The 12,939-nt window shown below is 40.7% G+C and overlaps 9 non-coding genes across 9 annotated transcripts; 5 read left to right on the top strand and 4 right to left on the bottom strand.

Annotated features, from left to right (window-relative positions):
• Window positions 1–591: 591 nt before the first annotated feature.
• On the bottom strand, window positions 592–673 carry trnal-aag (transfer RNA leucine (anticodon AAG)). The gene has a single exon. It is a non-coding gene; the product is annotated as a tRNA-Leu (tRNA).
• A 159-nt stretch (window positions 674–832) lies between these two features.
• Window positions 833–914, top strand: trnal-uag (transfer RNA leucine (anticodon UAG)). The gene has a single exon. It is a non-coding gene; the product is annotated as a tRNA-Leu (tRNA).
• A 324-nt stretch (window positions 915–1,238) lies between these two features.
• Window positions 1,239–1,320, top strand: trnal-uag (transfer RNA leucine (anticodon UAG)). The gene has a single exon. It is a non-coding gene; the product is annotated as a tRNA-Leu (tRNA).
• A 324-nt stretch (window positions 1,321–1,644) lies between these two features.
• On the top strand, window positions 1,645–1,726 carry trnal-uag (transfer RNA leucine (anticodon UAG)). Its single transcript has one exon. It is a non-coding gene; the product is annotated as a tRNA-Leu (tRNA).
• Window positions 1,727–5,568: 3,842 nt separating this feature from the next.
• On the bottom strand, window positions 5,569–5,650 carry trnal-aag (transfer RNA leucine (anticodon AAG)). The gene has a single exon. It is a non-coding gene; the product is annotated as a tRNA-Leu (tRNA).
• Window positions 5,651–5,809: 159 nt separating this feature from the next.
• On the top strand, window positions 5,810–5,891 carry trnal-uag (transfer RNA leucine (anticodon UAG)). The gene has a single exon. It is a non-coding gene; the product is annotated as a tRNA-Leu (tRNA).
• Window positions 5,892–6,678: 787 nt separating this feature from the next.
• Window positions 6,679–6,760, bottom strand: trnal-aag (transfer RNA leucine (anticodon AAG)). Its single transcript has one exon. It is a non-coding gene; the product is annotated as a tRNA-Leu (tRNA).
• A 170-nt stretch (window positions 6,761–6,930) lies between these two features.
• On the bottom strand, window positions 6,931–7,012 carry trnal-aag (transfer RNA leucine (anticodon AAG)). Its single transcript has one exon. It is a non-coding gene; the product is annotated as a tRNA-Leu (tRNA).
• Window positions 7,013–7,171: 159 nt separating this feature from the next.
• Window positions 7,172–7,253, top strand: trnal-uag (transfer RNA leucine (anticodon UAG)). Its single transcript has one exon. It is a non-coding gene; the product is annotated as a tRNA-Leu (tRNA).
• Window positions 7,254–12,939: the final 5,686 nt, after the last annotated feature.

The raw sequence follows: 12,939 nt of genomic DNA on the forward strand, positions 1-12,939 counted from the left end.
TGCCAAAATTATTTTTAGTGTGGATGAGCATTACCTACATTAAAGATGAACCACTCCACAAGTATCACCAAACAATCATACCTAGGAACATGCGAACACCTCACTTGACAGTGAGAGGTAAAAAGTTTTCACAAACTCTACTCAGTGCTTTAACCTTTTTTTTTTAACCTAGGTTTTCTTTAAAAGGAGTATCAAGCTTATTCTTTGGTAATGTAAGAAAACATACTGTAGACTTAATCTAGTTGTGGCTACTGTGAAATGAGCATGAAAACGATTCTTTCACAAGATCCAATATTTTTCGTTCATGCACTCGTCTGATGCACCAAAAGGGAATATAATTGGCAGCGGTGGGATTCGAACCAATGCCTCCGAAGAGACTGGAGCCTTAATCCAGCGCCTTAGACCGCTCGGCCACGGTACCTTGGATATCTTCCCAAAAAATTGCAAAATTATAATTTTGTAAACTTGGAATACAGACTAGACTTAATGCGATTGTAGCTGCTGTGAAATGAGCCATGACATACGATTCTTTCCCAAGAATCAATATTTTACATTTATGCACTCATCTCATGCACCAAAAGGTAATCTAATTGGCAGCGGTGGGATTCGAACCCACGCCCCCGAAGAGACTGGAGCCTTAATCCAGCGCCTTAGACCGCTCGGCCACGCTACCTTGGATACCTTACAAAAACTTGCAATTTTATAGTTTTGTACTCTTGGCATAACAACAAGACATAATGCGGTTGTTCCTGCTGTGAAATGAGCCATGAAATGAGATGCTTTCCAAAGATCACATTTCTTTCAATTCTGTAAATGTCTTAACTAAGTCGTGGGTAGTGTGGCCGAGTGGTCTAAGGCGCTGGATTTAGGCTCCAGTCTCTTTCGAGGGGTGGGTTCGATTCCCACCACTGCCAAAGCCGTTTTTAGTGTGGATGAGCATTACCTTGCAGTCACTTATGCTACAATACAGATAAAAACCACTCCAGAAATATCACCAAACAATCATACATAGGAACATATGAACACCTCACTTGACAGTGAGAGGTAAGACTATTTCACAAACTCTACACAGTGCTTTAAGCTTTTGTAACCTGGGTTTTCTTTAAGAGGAGTTGCAAGCTTATTGTTTGGTAATGTTTGAAAACATACTGTTGACTTAACTAGTTGTGGCCATGAAATGAGATGCTTTCCAAAGATCACATTTCTTTCAATTCTGTAAATGTCTTAACAAAGTCTTGGGTAGTGTGGCCGAGTTGTCTAAGGCGCTGGATTTAGGCTCCAGTCTCTTTCGAGGCGTGGGTTCGAATCCCACCACTGCCAAAGCCGTTTTTAGTGTGGATGAGCATTACCTTGCAGTCACTTATGCTACAATACAGATAAAAACCACTCCAGAAATATCACCAAACAATCATACATAGGAACATATGAACACCTCACTTGACAGTGAGAGGTAAGACTATTTCACAAACTCTACACAGTGCTTTAAGCTTTTGTAACCTGGGTTTTCTTTAAGAGGAGTTGCAAGCTTATTGTTTGGTAATGTTTGAAAACATACTGTTGACTAAACTAGTTGTGGCCATGAAATGAGATGCTTTCCAAAGATCACGTTTCTTTCAATTCTGTAAATGTCTTAACAAAGTTCTGGGTAGTGTGGCCGAGTTGTCTAAGGCGCTGGATTTAGGCTCCAGTCTCTTTCGAGGCGTGGGTTCGAATCCCACCACTGCCAAAGCCGTTTTTAGTGTGGATGAGCATTACCTTGCAGTCACTTATGCTACAATACAGATAAAAACCCCCCAGAAATATCACCAAACAATCATACATAGGAACATATGAACACCTCACTTGACAGTGAGAGGTAAGACTATTTCACAAACTCTACACAGTGCTTTAAGCTTTTGTAACCTGGGTTTTCTTTAAGAGTAAGTAAGTAAGTAAGTAAGTAATATTTATTTATATAGCGCTTTTCGAGACCAGGGTCACAAAGCGCTTTAACAATCAAAACAATACTCAAAACAGTACATACTTCAAAGATCAAGACAACACCGAGAACAACACAGGAGTTCGAGAAATTCAAGGAAAAGCCTGAACAAATAGAAACGTCTTAAGATGTTTCTTAAAGGAGTCAGTAGACTCCATCAAGCGCAAAGAGAGAGGAAGATTGTTCCAAGGCTTAGGAGCAACAGCCTGAAAAGATTTCTCTCCTCTGGTCCTGAGCCGTGTGCGTGGAACCATAAGTAGATTCTGATCCACAGACCTCAGAGACCGAGCTGGGGTGTAAGGCTGGATCAGATCAGTGATGTAAGGAGGAGCCTGACCATGAATAGATCTGAAAGTAAGAACCAGAATTTTAAAGTTGATCCTGAAAGAAACTGGAAGCCAGTGAAGAGTTTTAAGGATCGGAGAAATGTGAGTTCTCCTACTTGAGCGGGTCAGAATTCTCGCTGCAGGGTTCTGAATCAACTGCAGACGAGACAGCTCCTTCTTGTTAAGACATGAAAACAAACTGTTACAATAGTCCAGAAGAGAAGAAACAAACGCATGGATTACAAGCTCCAGATCATGTTGTGACAACATTTTCCTAAGTTTAGAGATTTTTCTCAGTTGAAGGAAACAGTTTCTGGTCAGTTTTCTGCAGTGTTGAACAAGAGACATGTCTTTATTAAATACAACACCCAGGTTTCTCAGGCTCAGTTTGACAGACTGACCTAAGTCACCCAAGTACTGACTCAACCCTGGAATCTTATCATCAGGAGCAATCACCAGAGTTTCAGTTTTGTCCACATTAAGCTGTAAAGTGTTTTCACTCAGCCATTGTTTGATTTCTAGCAAACAATTGACTAAGCTGTTCAGCCTTTGGGGCTCAGTTGGGTCAAAAGAGCAGTAGAGCTGGATGTCATCAGCAAAAATGTGATAAGAAACATCTGGAAATCTCTGAATGATTTTACCAAGGGGAATCAAGTACAGCAAAAACAATAAAGGACCCAGAACAGAACCTTGAGGGACTCCACACAACAGATCTGCCGATTCAGACCTCATTTGATTGGCAGATACACTAAAACTGCGCCCAGAAAGGTAAGATGAGAACCATTCTAACACAGACCCAGACAGTCCCACTTCATCCCTTAGTCTTCTCAGCAGGATCTGGTGATCAACTGTGTCAAAGGCTGACGACAGATCCAAGAGAACCAGAACAGTGAATTTACCAGAGTCAGCCGACATCATGATGTCACTGGACACTTTCAATAAAGCTGTCTCCGTAGAGTGATGTTTACGGAAGCCAGACTGAAACTTCTCATGGATGTCGCTCTGGTCCAGGAACAAAGACAGCTGCTCGGACACCACCTTCTCCAAGATCTTGGACAAGAAAGGGAGCTTAGAAATAGGCCTGAAATTACTGAGGTCAGTTGGGTCTAAGCCTGGTTTTTTGAGCAGAGGCTCCACAATGGCATGTTTAAATGCATTGGGAAAAACCCCTGTGGAAAGGGAGAGGTTCACCATATTGGTAACCCAGGGGCCAATTACATCAAATACTTTGATAAAAAGCCTACAAGGAAGGACGTCATCTGAGCAAGAGGAGGGTTTCATCTTGTTCACTAGTGCTGAAATATCACCCAAAGATACAGCAGTGAAGGATGACCAAGAGGAGGAGATGGGCTCAGAGATAGTAGGGGTTCCCAACAAAGGGGGAGAGATTTTCTCTTTGATCGATTTAATTTTGTCAATGAAAAATCTCAACAATGCATTGCTGTCAGCTTCACAGAAGACCGGCGTGATTTGAGGAGCAGGAGACGCGAGAGAATTAATCGTGTCAAACAAAACTTTGGGGTTTTTCCTATTTGCTGCTACCAGTTTTCTGATGTAATCAGATCTAGCAGTTTCTACCATCTCATTGTAAGAAGTCAACAGATCCCTGAGGTGAAGTCTGTGCACCTCAAGTTTAGTAGACTTCCAGAGACGCTCAGTCTTTCGACAAAGTCTCTTCAGACTCAGGGGATCTTCATTTGTCCAAGGGCACCGTTTTTTCTGAATTTTCAAGAGGAGTTGCAAGCTTATTGTTTGGTAATGTTTGAAAACATACTGTTGACTAAACTAGTTGTGGCTACTGTTTTTGTTTGTGCACTCGTCTGAAGCACAAAAAGGGAATCTAATTGGCATTCGAACCAAATCTATGAATTCTGTAAATGTCTAAACAACCAGTTTGTGGGTAGTGTGGCCGACTGGTCTAAAGTGCTGGTTATAGGCTCCAGTTTCTTTTGAGGTGTGCTTTTGAATCCCACCACTGCCAAAATTATTTTTAGTGTGGATGAGCATTACCTACATTAAAGATGAACCACTCCACAAGTATCACCAAACAATCATACCTAGGAACATGCGAACACCTCACTTGACAGTGAGAGGTAAAAAGTTTTCACAAACTCTACTCAGTGCTTTAACCTTTTTTTTTTAACCTAGGTTTTCTTTAAAAGGAGTTGCAAGCTTATTCGTTGGTAATGTAAGAAAACATACTGTAGACTTATTCTAGTTGTGGCTATTGTGAAATGAGCATGAAATACTATTCTTTCACGAGATCCAATATTTTTCGTTCATGCACTCGTCTGATGCACCAAAAGGGAATATGATTGGCAGCGGTACCCACGCCTCCGAAGAGACTGGAGCCTTAATCCAGCACCTTAGACCGCTCTGCCACGCTACCTTGGATATCTTCCCAAAAAATTGCAAAATTATAATTTTGTAAACTTGGAATACAGACTAGACTTAATGCGATTGTAGCTGCTGTGAAATGAGCTACTGTTTTTGTTTGTGCACTCGTCTGAAGCACAAAAAGGGAATCTAATTGGCAGCAGTGGGATTCGAACCAAATCTATCAATTCTGTAAATGTCTAAACAACCAGTTTGTGGGTAGTGTGGCCGACTGGTCTAAAGTGCTGGTTATAGGCTCCAGTTTCTTTTGAGGTGTGCTTTTGAATCCCACCACTGCCAAAATTATTTTTAGTGTGGATGAGCATTACCTACATTAAAGATGAACCACTCCACAAGTATCACCAAACAATCATACCTAGGAACATGCGAACACCTCACTTGACAGTGAGAGGTAAAAAGTTTTCACAAACTCTACTCAGTGCTTTAACCTTTTTTTTTTTAACCTAGGTTTTCTTTAAAAGGAGTTGCAAGCTTATTCGTTGGTAATGTAAGAAAACATACTGTAGACTTAATCTAGTTGTGGCTACTGTGAAATGAGCATGAAATACGATTCTTTCACAAGATCCAATATTTTTCGTTCATGCACTCGTCTGATGCACCAAAAGGGAATATAATTGGCATCGGTGGGATTCGAACCCACGCCTCCGAAGAGACTGGAGCCTTAATCCAGCACCTTAGACCGCTCTGCGACGCTACCTTGAATAGCTTCCCAAAAAATTGCAAGATTATAATTTTGTAAACTTGGAATACAGACTAGACTTAATGCGATTGTAGCTGCTGTGAAATGAGCCATGACATACGATTCTTTCCCAAGAATCAATATTTTACATTTATGCACTAATCTCATGCACCAAAAGGTAATCTAATTGGCAGCGGTGGGATTCGAACCCACGCCCCCGAAGAGACTGGAGCCTTAATCCAGCGCCTTAGACCGCTCGGCCACGCTACCTTGGATACCTTACAAAAACTTGCAATTTTATAGTTTTGTACTCTTGGCATAACAACAAGACATAATGCGGTTGTTCCTGCTGTGAAATGAGCCATGAAATGAGATGCTTTCCAAAGATCACATTTCTTTCAATTCTGTAAATGTCTTAACAAAGTCGTGGGTAGTGTGGCCGAGTGGTCTAAGGCGCTGGATTTAGGCTCCCGTCTCTTTCGAGGCGTGGGTTCGAATCCCACCACTGCCAAAGCCGTTTTTAGTGTGGATGAGCATTACCTTGCAGTCACTTATGCTACAATACAGATAAAAACCACTCCAGAAATATCACCAAACAATCATACATAGGAACATATGAACACCTCACTTGACAGTGAGAGGTAAGACTATTTCACAAACTCTACACAGTGCTTTAAGCTTTTGTAACCTGGGTTTTCTTTAAGAGGAGTTGCAAGCTTATTGTTTGGTAATGTTTGAAAACATACTGTTGACTAAACTAGTTGTGGCTACTGTTTTTGTTTGTGCACTCGTCTGAAGCACAAAAAGGGAATCTAATTGGCAGCAGTGGGATTCGAACCAAATCTATCAATTCTGTAAATGTCTAAACAACCAGTTTGTGGGTAGTGTGGCCGACTGGTCTAAAGTGCTGGTTATAGGCTCCAGTTTCTTTTGAGGTGTGCTTTTGAATCCCACCACTGCCAAAATTATTTTTAGTGTGGATGAGCATTACCTACATTAAAGATGAACCACTCCACAAGTATCACCAAACAATCATACCTAGGAACATGCGAACACCTCACTTGACAGTGAGAGGTAAAAAGTTTTCACAAACTCTACTCAGTGCTTTAACCTTTTTTTTTTTAACCTAGGTTTTCTTTAAAAGGAGTTGCAAGCTTATTCGTTGGTAATGTAAGAAAACATACTGTAGACTTAATCTAGTTGTGGCTACTGTGAAATGAGCATGAAATACGATTCTTTCACAAGATCCAATATTTTTCGTTCATGCACTCGTCTGATGCACCAAAAGGGAATATAATTGGCAGCGGTGGGATTCGAACCCACGCCTCCGAAGAGACTGGAGCCTTAATCCAGCGCCTTAGACCGCTCTGCCACGCTACCTTGAATAGCTTCCCAAAAAATTGCAAGATTATAATTTTGTAAACTTGGAATACAGACTAGACTTAATGCGATTGTAGCTGCTGTGAAATGAGCCATGACATACAATTCTTTCCCAAGAATCAATATTTTACATTTATGCACTAATCTCATGCACCAAAAGGTAATCTAATTGGCAGCGGTGGGATTCGAACCCACGCCCCCGAAGAGACTGGAGCCTTAATCCAGCGCCTTAGACCGCTCGGCCACGCTACCTTGGATACCTTACAAAAACTTGCAATTTTATAGTTTTGTACTCTTGGCATAACAACAAGACATAATGCGGTTGTTCCTGCTGTGAAATGAGCCATGAAATGAGATGCTTTCCAAAGATCACATTTCTTTCAATTCTGTAAATGTCTTAACAAAGTCGTGGGTAGTGTGGCCGAGTGGTCTAAGGCGCTGGATTTAGGCTCCAGCGTCTTTCGAGGCGTGGGTTCGAATCCCCCCACTGCCAAGGCCATTTTTAGTGTGGATGAGCATTACCTTGCAGTCACTTATGCTACAATACAGATAAAAACCACTCCAGAAATATCACCAAACAATCATACATAGGAACATATGAACACCTCACTTGACAGTGAGAGGTAAGACAATTTCACAAACTCTACACAGTGCTTTAAGCTTTTGTAACCTGGGTTTTCTTTAAGAGGAGTTGCAAGCTTATTGTTTGGTAATGTTTGAAAACATACTGTTGACTTAACTAGTTGTGGCTACTGTTTTTGTTTGTGCACTCGTCTGAAGCACAAAAAGGGAATCTAATTGGCAGCAGTGGGATTCGAACCAAATCTATAAATTCTGTAAATGTCTAAACAACCAGTTTGTGGGTAGTGTGGCCGACTGGTCTAAAGTGCTGGTTATAGGCTCCAGTTTCTTTTGAGGTGTGCTTTTGAATCCCACCACTGCCAAAATTATTTTTAGTGTGGATGAGCATTACCTACATTAAAGATGAACCACTCCACAAGTATCACCAAACAATCATACCTAGGAACATGCGAACACCTCACTTGACAGTGAGAGGTAAAAAGTTTTCACAAACTCTACTCAGTGCTTTAACCTTTTTTTTTTAACCTAGGTTTTCTTTAAAAGGAGTTGCAAGCTTATTCGTTGGTAATGTAAGAAAACATACTGTAGACTTAATCTAGTTGTGGCTATTGTGAAATGAGCATGAAATACGATTCTTTCACAAGATCCAATATTTTTCGTTCATGCACTCAATTTTATAGTTTTGTACTCTTGGCATAACAATAAGACATAATGCGGTTGTTCCTGCTGTGAAATGAGCCATGAAATGAGATGCTTTCCAAAGATCACATTTCTTTCAATTCTGTAAATGTCTTAACCAATTCGTAGGTAGTGTGGCCGAGTGATGTAAGGTGCTGGATTTAGGACCCAGTCTTTTTTGAGGTGTGGGTTTGAATCCCACCAAAACCGTTTTTGTGTGGATGACCATTACCTTGCAGTCACTTCTGCTACAATACAGATAAAGCACTTCACAAATATAACCAAACAATCATACCTAGGAACACACGAACACCTCACTTGACCGTGAGAGGGGAAAAACTCTACACAGTGCCTTAACCTTTTTTTTTTACCTGGGTTTTCTTTAAGAGGAGCTGCAAGTTTATTCTTTGGTCATTTAAGAAAAAATACTGTAGACTTAAACAACATGTGGCTACTGTAAAATGAGCAGGAAATACAATTATTTCCCAAGATCTTTTTTGCTCAACTATGCACTCCTCTGATGCACCAAAGGGGAAACCGTATACTTTGGTACTCTTATCATACAGAGTGTAGCCTTAATCCAGCTGTGGCTACTGAAATGAGCCGTGAAAAGCAGTTTTGAGCGCACTCCCTTAAAAAAATTCTCCAAGGAACAACAACCGGTATCTTGTGATTGCCACACCTTGCTGGACAATGGGTGTCGACGACTCTTACCTAATGTGTGATAAACACTCTCACTTCTGGGTTTCTACCAACCTCACCAGGCCAACCACCCTGATCCAGCAGCAACTCAGGAGGTGGAACCCTGGAACTCCAATAAGAAAATTGTTTGTTTAAACTGCACAAGGATTCACAGAGAGAGCTCGGTGTCTAAAACACGTCCTCTAACAATCTAAGCCTAAGCAGCCTAATAAAAAGGGTTGGTTCAGACAGAGTCTCGGACGGTCCTAAAAACTACAACAATAACTAACAAGACAACCGGTACGGTAATCGTCAGTTAGCACGAAAAGGACTATTCAGACAGTAGCTTTAATTCAAGTGTGACTGCTTTCTCGATATAAACATTTTTCCTTGTAATTGTACTTTCTTTTTGGCTGGCAAGTGTTCAGATGAAATGCACACACATTTCATGATGCCAAGGATAGCACGAGGTTAATGACACAACAGCACGTGAGGGGCTAAGGTGATAAATAAATGTTTTATTTAAGGTTTATTTAAGGTATGAAATTCTGTGGCAGTGGCTTAAGGGGGGTCTGCCAGATCTCTTGGACGACAGGAGAGCAACAACAAGTAGATTAGTGTATAAACATGAGCTCACATTTGTATCAATACACATACAGTCGGAATAAACTTTGGATCTAAAACAGATACAGAAGGTTCCATTTTCGAAACATTCGTTCATTGTCTACCGCTTTATCCCGGGGTTGGGGGAGGCTGGAGCCTATCCCAGTATCATAGGGTGAGAGGCAAGGGACACCCTGGAGAGGACGCCAGTCTGTCGCAGGGCACCAGACAGACAACCATTCACACACACTCTCATACCTACGGACATTTCCCCAAGGTTCTCAATCAACCTCTGTATGTTTTTGGAATGTGGGAGGAAACCGGAGTGCCCGGAGTAAACTACAAACTCTGTCTGGGCCTGGAATTGAACCAGCAATTTCTGTGAGGCAACCGCGCTAACCACTGTGCCACCATGCACCCCATTTTTGAAACAATGGTAGCAAAATAAAAATAAATAAACCTGCAATGTTTTATTTTTCAAATTTTGCTGGGTGTTGGGCTGCCGTTGATACTGTTCAAATGTATGTGTTTAAGGGATTTGCACAAAAAACAGACCCTGAGTGGGATTTGGAAGACTTGTCACACCTAAAAAGAAATTACAAAAAAACAAGACAAAAAATCTCACTTCAAGAACAAAAATGATATCTGTTCAAAGGGAATGTGACTTATAACAGTCCAATAATTTCAAATTGGACTCTGAAATGATGCTTTAGTTGAACTGAACATTACACAGGTGTCAATGAAATTGATTTTTTTTTTTGCTTTATAGTAAAATGTAATTTTGTTTATGCTAGTCCCTATTAAAGAAAGATCCACTGAAAAAAAAGTAAAAATATGACTTATAAAATAAAAAGAAAGAAAGTGAAAGCCATAAAATAACAAGACTTTAACCGCAACTAGATTAAAAATAATAGTTACTTGCACCAAACTCTGAGGTGGAGAAGCTACTTTTCTGCCTGAACTCTGACTCTCGTCAGAAAACACGTAGGAAACACGTGTTGAACTGCTGAATGTTCCGGTCATAACACAAAGTGATTGCATTGTTCAAAAATAGACTTTCCCTTGTTCTGAAAATCAAAGGTTTCCTGGCGACTCAGTGCAACAGTGTGAAGGTTAAAGAGCAGCTTGTGTTTCTGCAGCAGCCAGCAGAGCTTTTAAGGAGGATCAACGAAAATATGCTGAGCTTGCGTTTCCTTAAGCTCTAATTTAGAGTGCACGGCTCTTATAAAGTGTCAGCAGTCTCAACATATGAGCTCCTCACAGCTGGAACAGTCGTAGGAAATATGGGTCAGCATGTCGTGTTGGAGAACGATGGTCGATGATTTGTGGTGTTGTTACACTTTGGTTTACTCAAAATCTTAAAAACATAAAACACACCCGTGCTGCCCATGACGGCCCATCCAATCATTGCTTCTGAGATAAATAATTTTAAATATGTTTAACATTACTTCAACTTTAGGTTTTTTTCTTCATCGTGTGGCTCCTCTGGCTTGACTTGCAGTCGCAGTATGTAACGTTGCTCCTCAGGACATGTAATTGTAAAACACTGACATGTATTTTCTTTATTCTGCAGGTTTCATGATAATGATAAGCTAGCGAGTGCAGATAATTCACAAGGCAGAAAAAGAATGATAATAGTCCTACATTACTGAAGCAAATGTCAGTCAAACAGAAATGAAAACAGTGACTCCCCGAACGGGTGTTCATGCAATGTCTTGTGCTTTACTTTTTATTCCTTTCCTTAGCAAAACTATGAATTTGGTCTAGTGCGAGAGCTTAAATGGCTTTTTTTCTTTTATAGTGTTTTAAATAAATGAAAACTAAAACTCATGATCCGACTCAGAGGCTGACCAATCACAGGCTTGAATCTCAACAAAAGAAAACAAACTTCTGTAGAATGAAAGTGCCCTAAAACTCTTTAACGTAAAAGTATATCTACAGTTGACGCCTGTTCAACATCCTGAACATTTGAGGGTTAAAGACAGAATACTGAAAACTTTTCTGCCTCTGAAGCATTTCCCTTCTCATAAGCTGTCATTATAAACTGGCTCGTGAGGAATCATCGGTGGTTTCGCCAAGGAAGCCAACGTCAAAGTGAGTCAACATGTGCATGACGGGACGATTCTTCAATAAATGTTTAAATACAGATCTCACGTCCAAGAAACATTGTGGCTCGGCTCAGCATTTAGAGCAGTTGGGAGTAAAGCAGGAATGATGACTGTGGACTAGTGGTGGTCGTGTTATACCAGAGGCCTTTATGACTGACCTGGGACCCCGGGCCACACATTGCCCTTTGAGTGAATTCATGAGATCAAAGATCATGTAAAAAATAGCAATACTATTTTTTGTTCACTTCTATGGTTCAATACTAGTCACTAAATCAATATAGAGTTTTTTTTAGTACTTTTGTCCTCGGCTATGTTATTTTTTAAGATGTATTTCCCCTAGAAAAGATTTAAGTGTATATAAAAGCAATATTTGAAAAAAAGGGATTCAGATAAAAAGTTATTTAAATTACAATAATATAATATTTGAACATATTTTGCTCGAATGTATTACTTGATTTTATACTTTCTGCAACTTCATTTTGGCTTGATGGGCCCTCACACCACCCACTGTACAAATGTGGCCCCTCAGGATAATTAATTTACCGCCACTTAATTATGGTGTTGGGTCAGTTTCATTCCTAGGTGTGGCATTGCTTCGCAAAAATAGTTAGAGAAAGCTTGTGTTAATAAACTTTGAACGTATTTGACATGGCCTCAATGGCAAGGGGTGATTGAAGGTGTAATGTCGGAATTACGGTTTAGGAAATACAGTCTTGATTTGGACTCGGTGAGTGTTCCCTGTATGACCATGTAGTTTAAACAGCCTCATAAAAGAAGGGGATCTAAGAGGGTCTGTGAGGCTCCAGTGTTTACTGCTGGTCACGTGACTGCTCAAGGTTTTAGCCACTGAAGAGGCTCGCCCAGCTCTGTTTACATCCCTGCGTCTTCAAGGTGCACCCGGCTGCCTGGGTGGCTTCACGTTTGACGGCCCTGCCTTGTGGCGAGATGGATGGGTGATGTTGAGGGCGGGGGGAGCCCTCTCTCACTCTCTGTGAGTAGAAGATCCCACCAGAAACAGAAAAGAGCAGAGGTCCTGTGTTCACTCATTAGAGCAGCTGCTCGAGTCCCACCAGAGGGCCTCCAACGAAAACATATTTAGCAAACAACAGACAGAAGGTTTCACTATGAATGGGTTTGATTTTCCGTGGAGGGTTTGCTAGCTTGGACTGCTAATTAGTAATAAGCCAAGGTTGACCGTTTTTAAATCCAATGACATGATTGAACGTCAAGTACCATGTGCTGATTATACTTTTTGAAGAACGTTTTTTGTACCCGAGCTCAATCCACTACCAATGGTAATATTCAAATTTCTCCTTAGTAATTGTCATAAAGTATTAAGAATTTACAATTTTGCTAATGATTGATGATTTTTTTCGGGTGCATCGGAGTGTTCCCCTTTGCTTGGACAGACTCCGGTCTTCAACACCTTTTTGGATTATTTAAAGCCACCCTGGGCTTCCTGGTGAAAACAAGCTGCTGAGATTGTTTCCGTAAGTTCCTGGATCAACGTTCCTACCTGACATCAAG

The sequence above is a fragment of the Callionymus lyra genome, chromosome 3 (assembly GCF_982586985.1).
Source record: "Callionymus lyra chromosome 3, fCalLyr1.hap1.1, whole genome shotgun sequence".
In the NCBI taxonomy this organism is placed as follows: domain Eukaryota; kingdom Metazoa; phylum Chordata; class Actinopteri; order Syngnathiformes; family Callionymidae; genus Callionymus; species Callionymus lyra.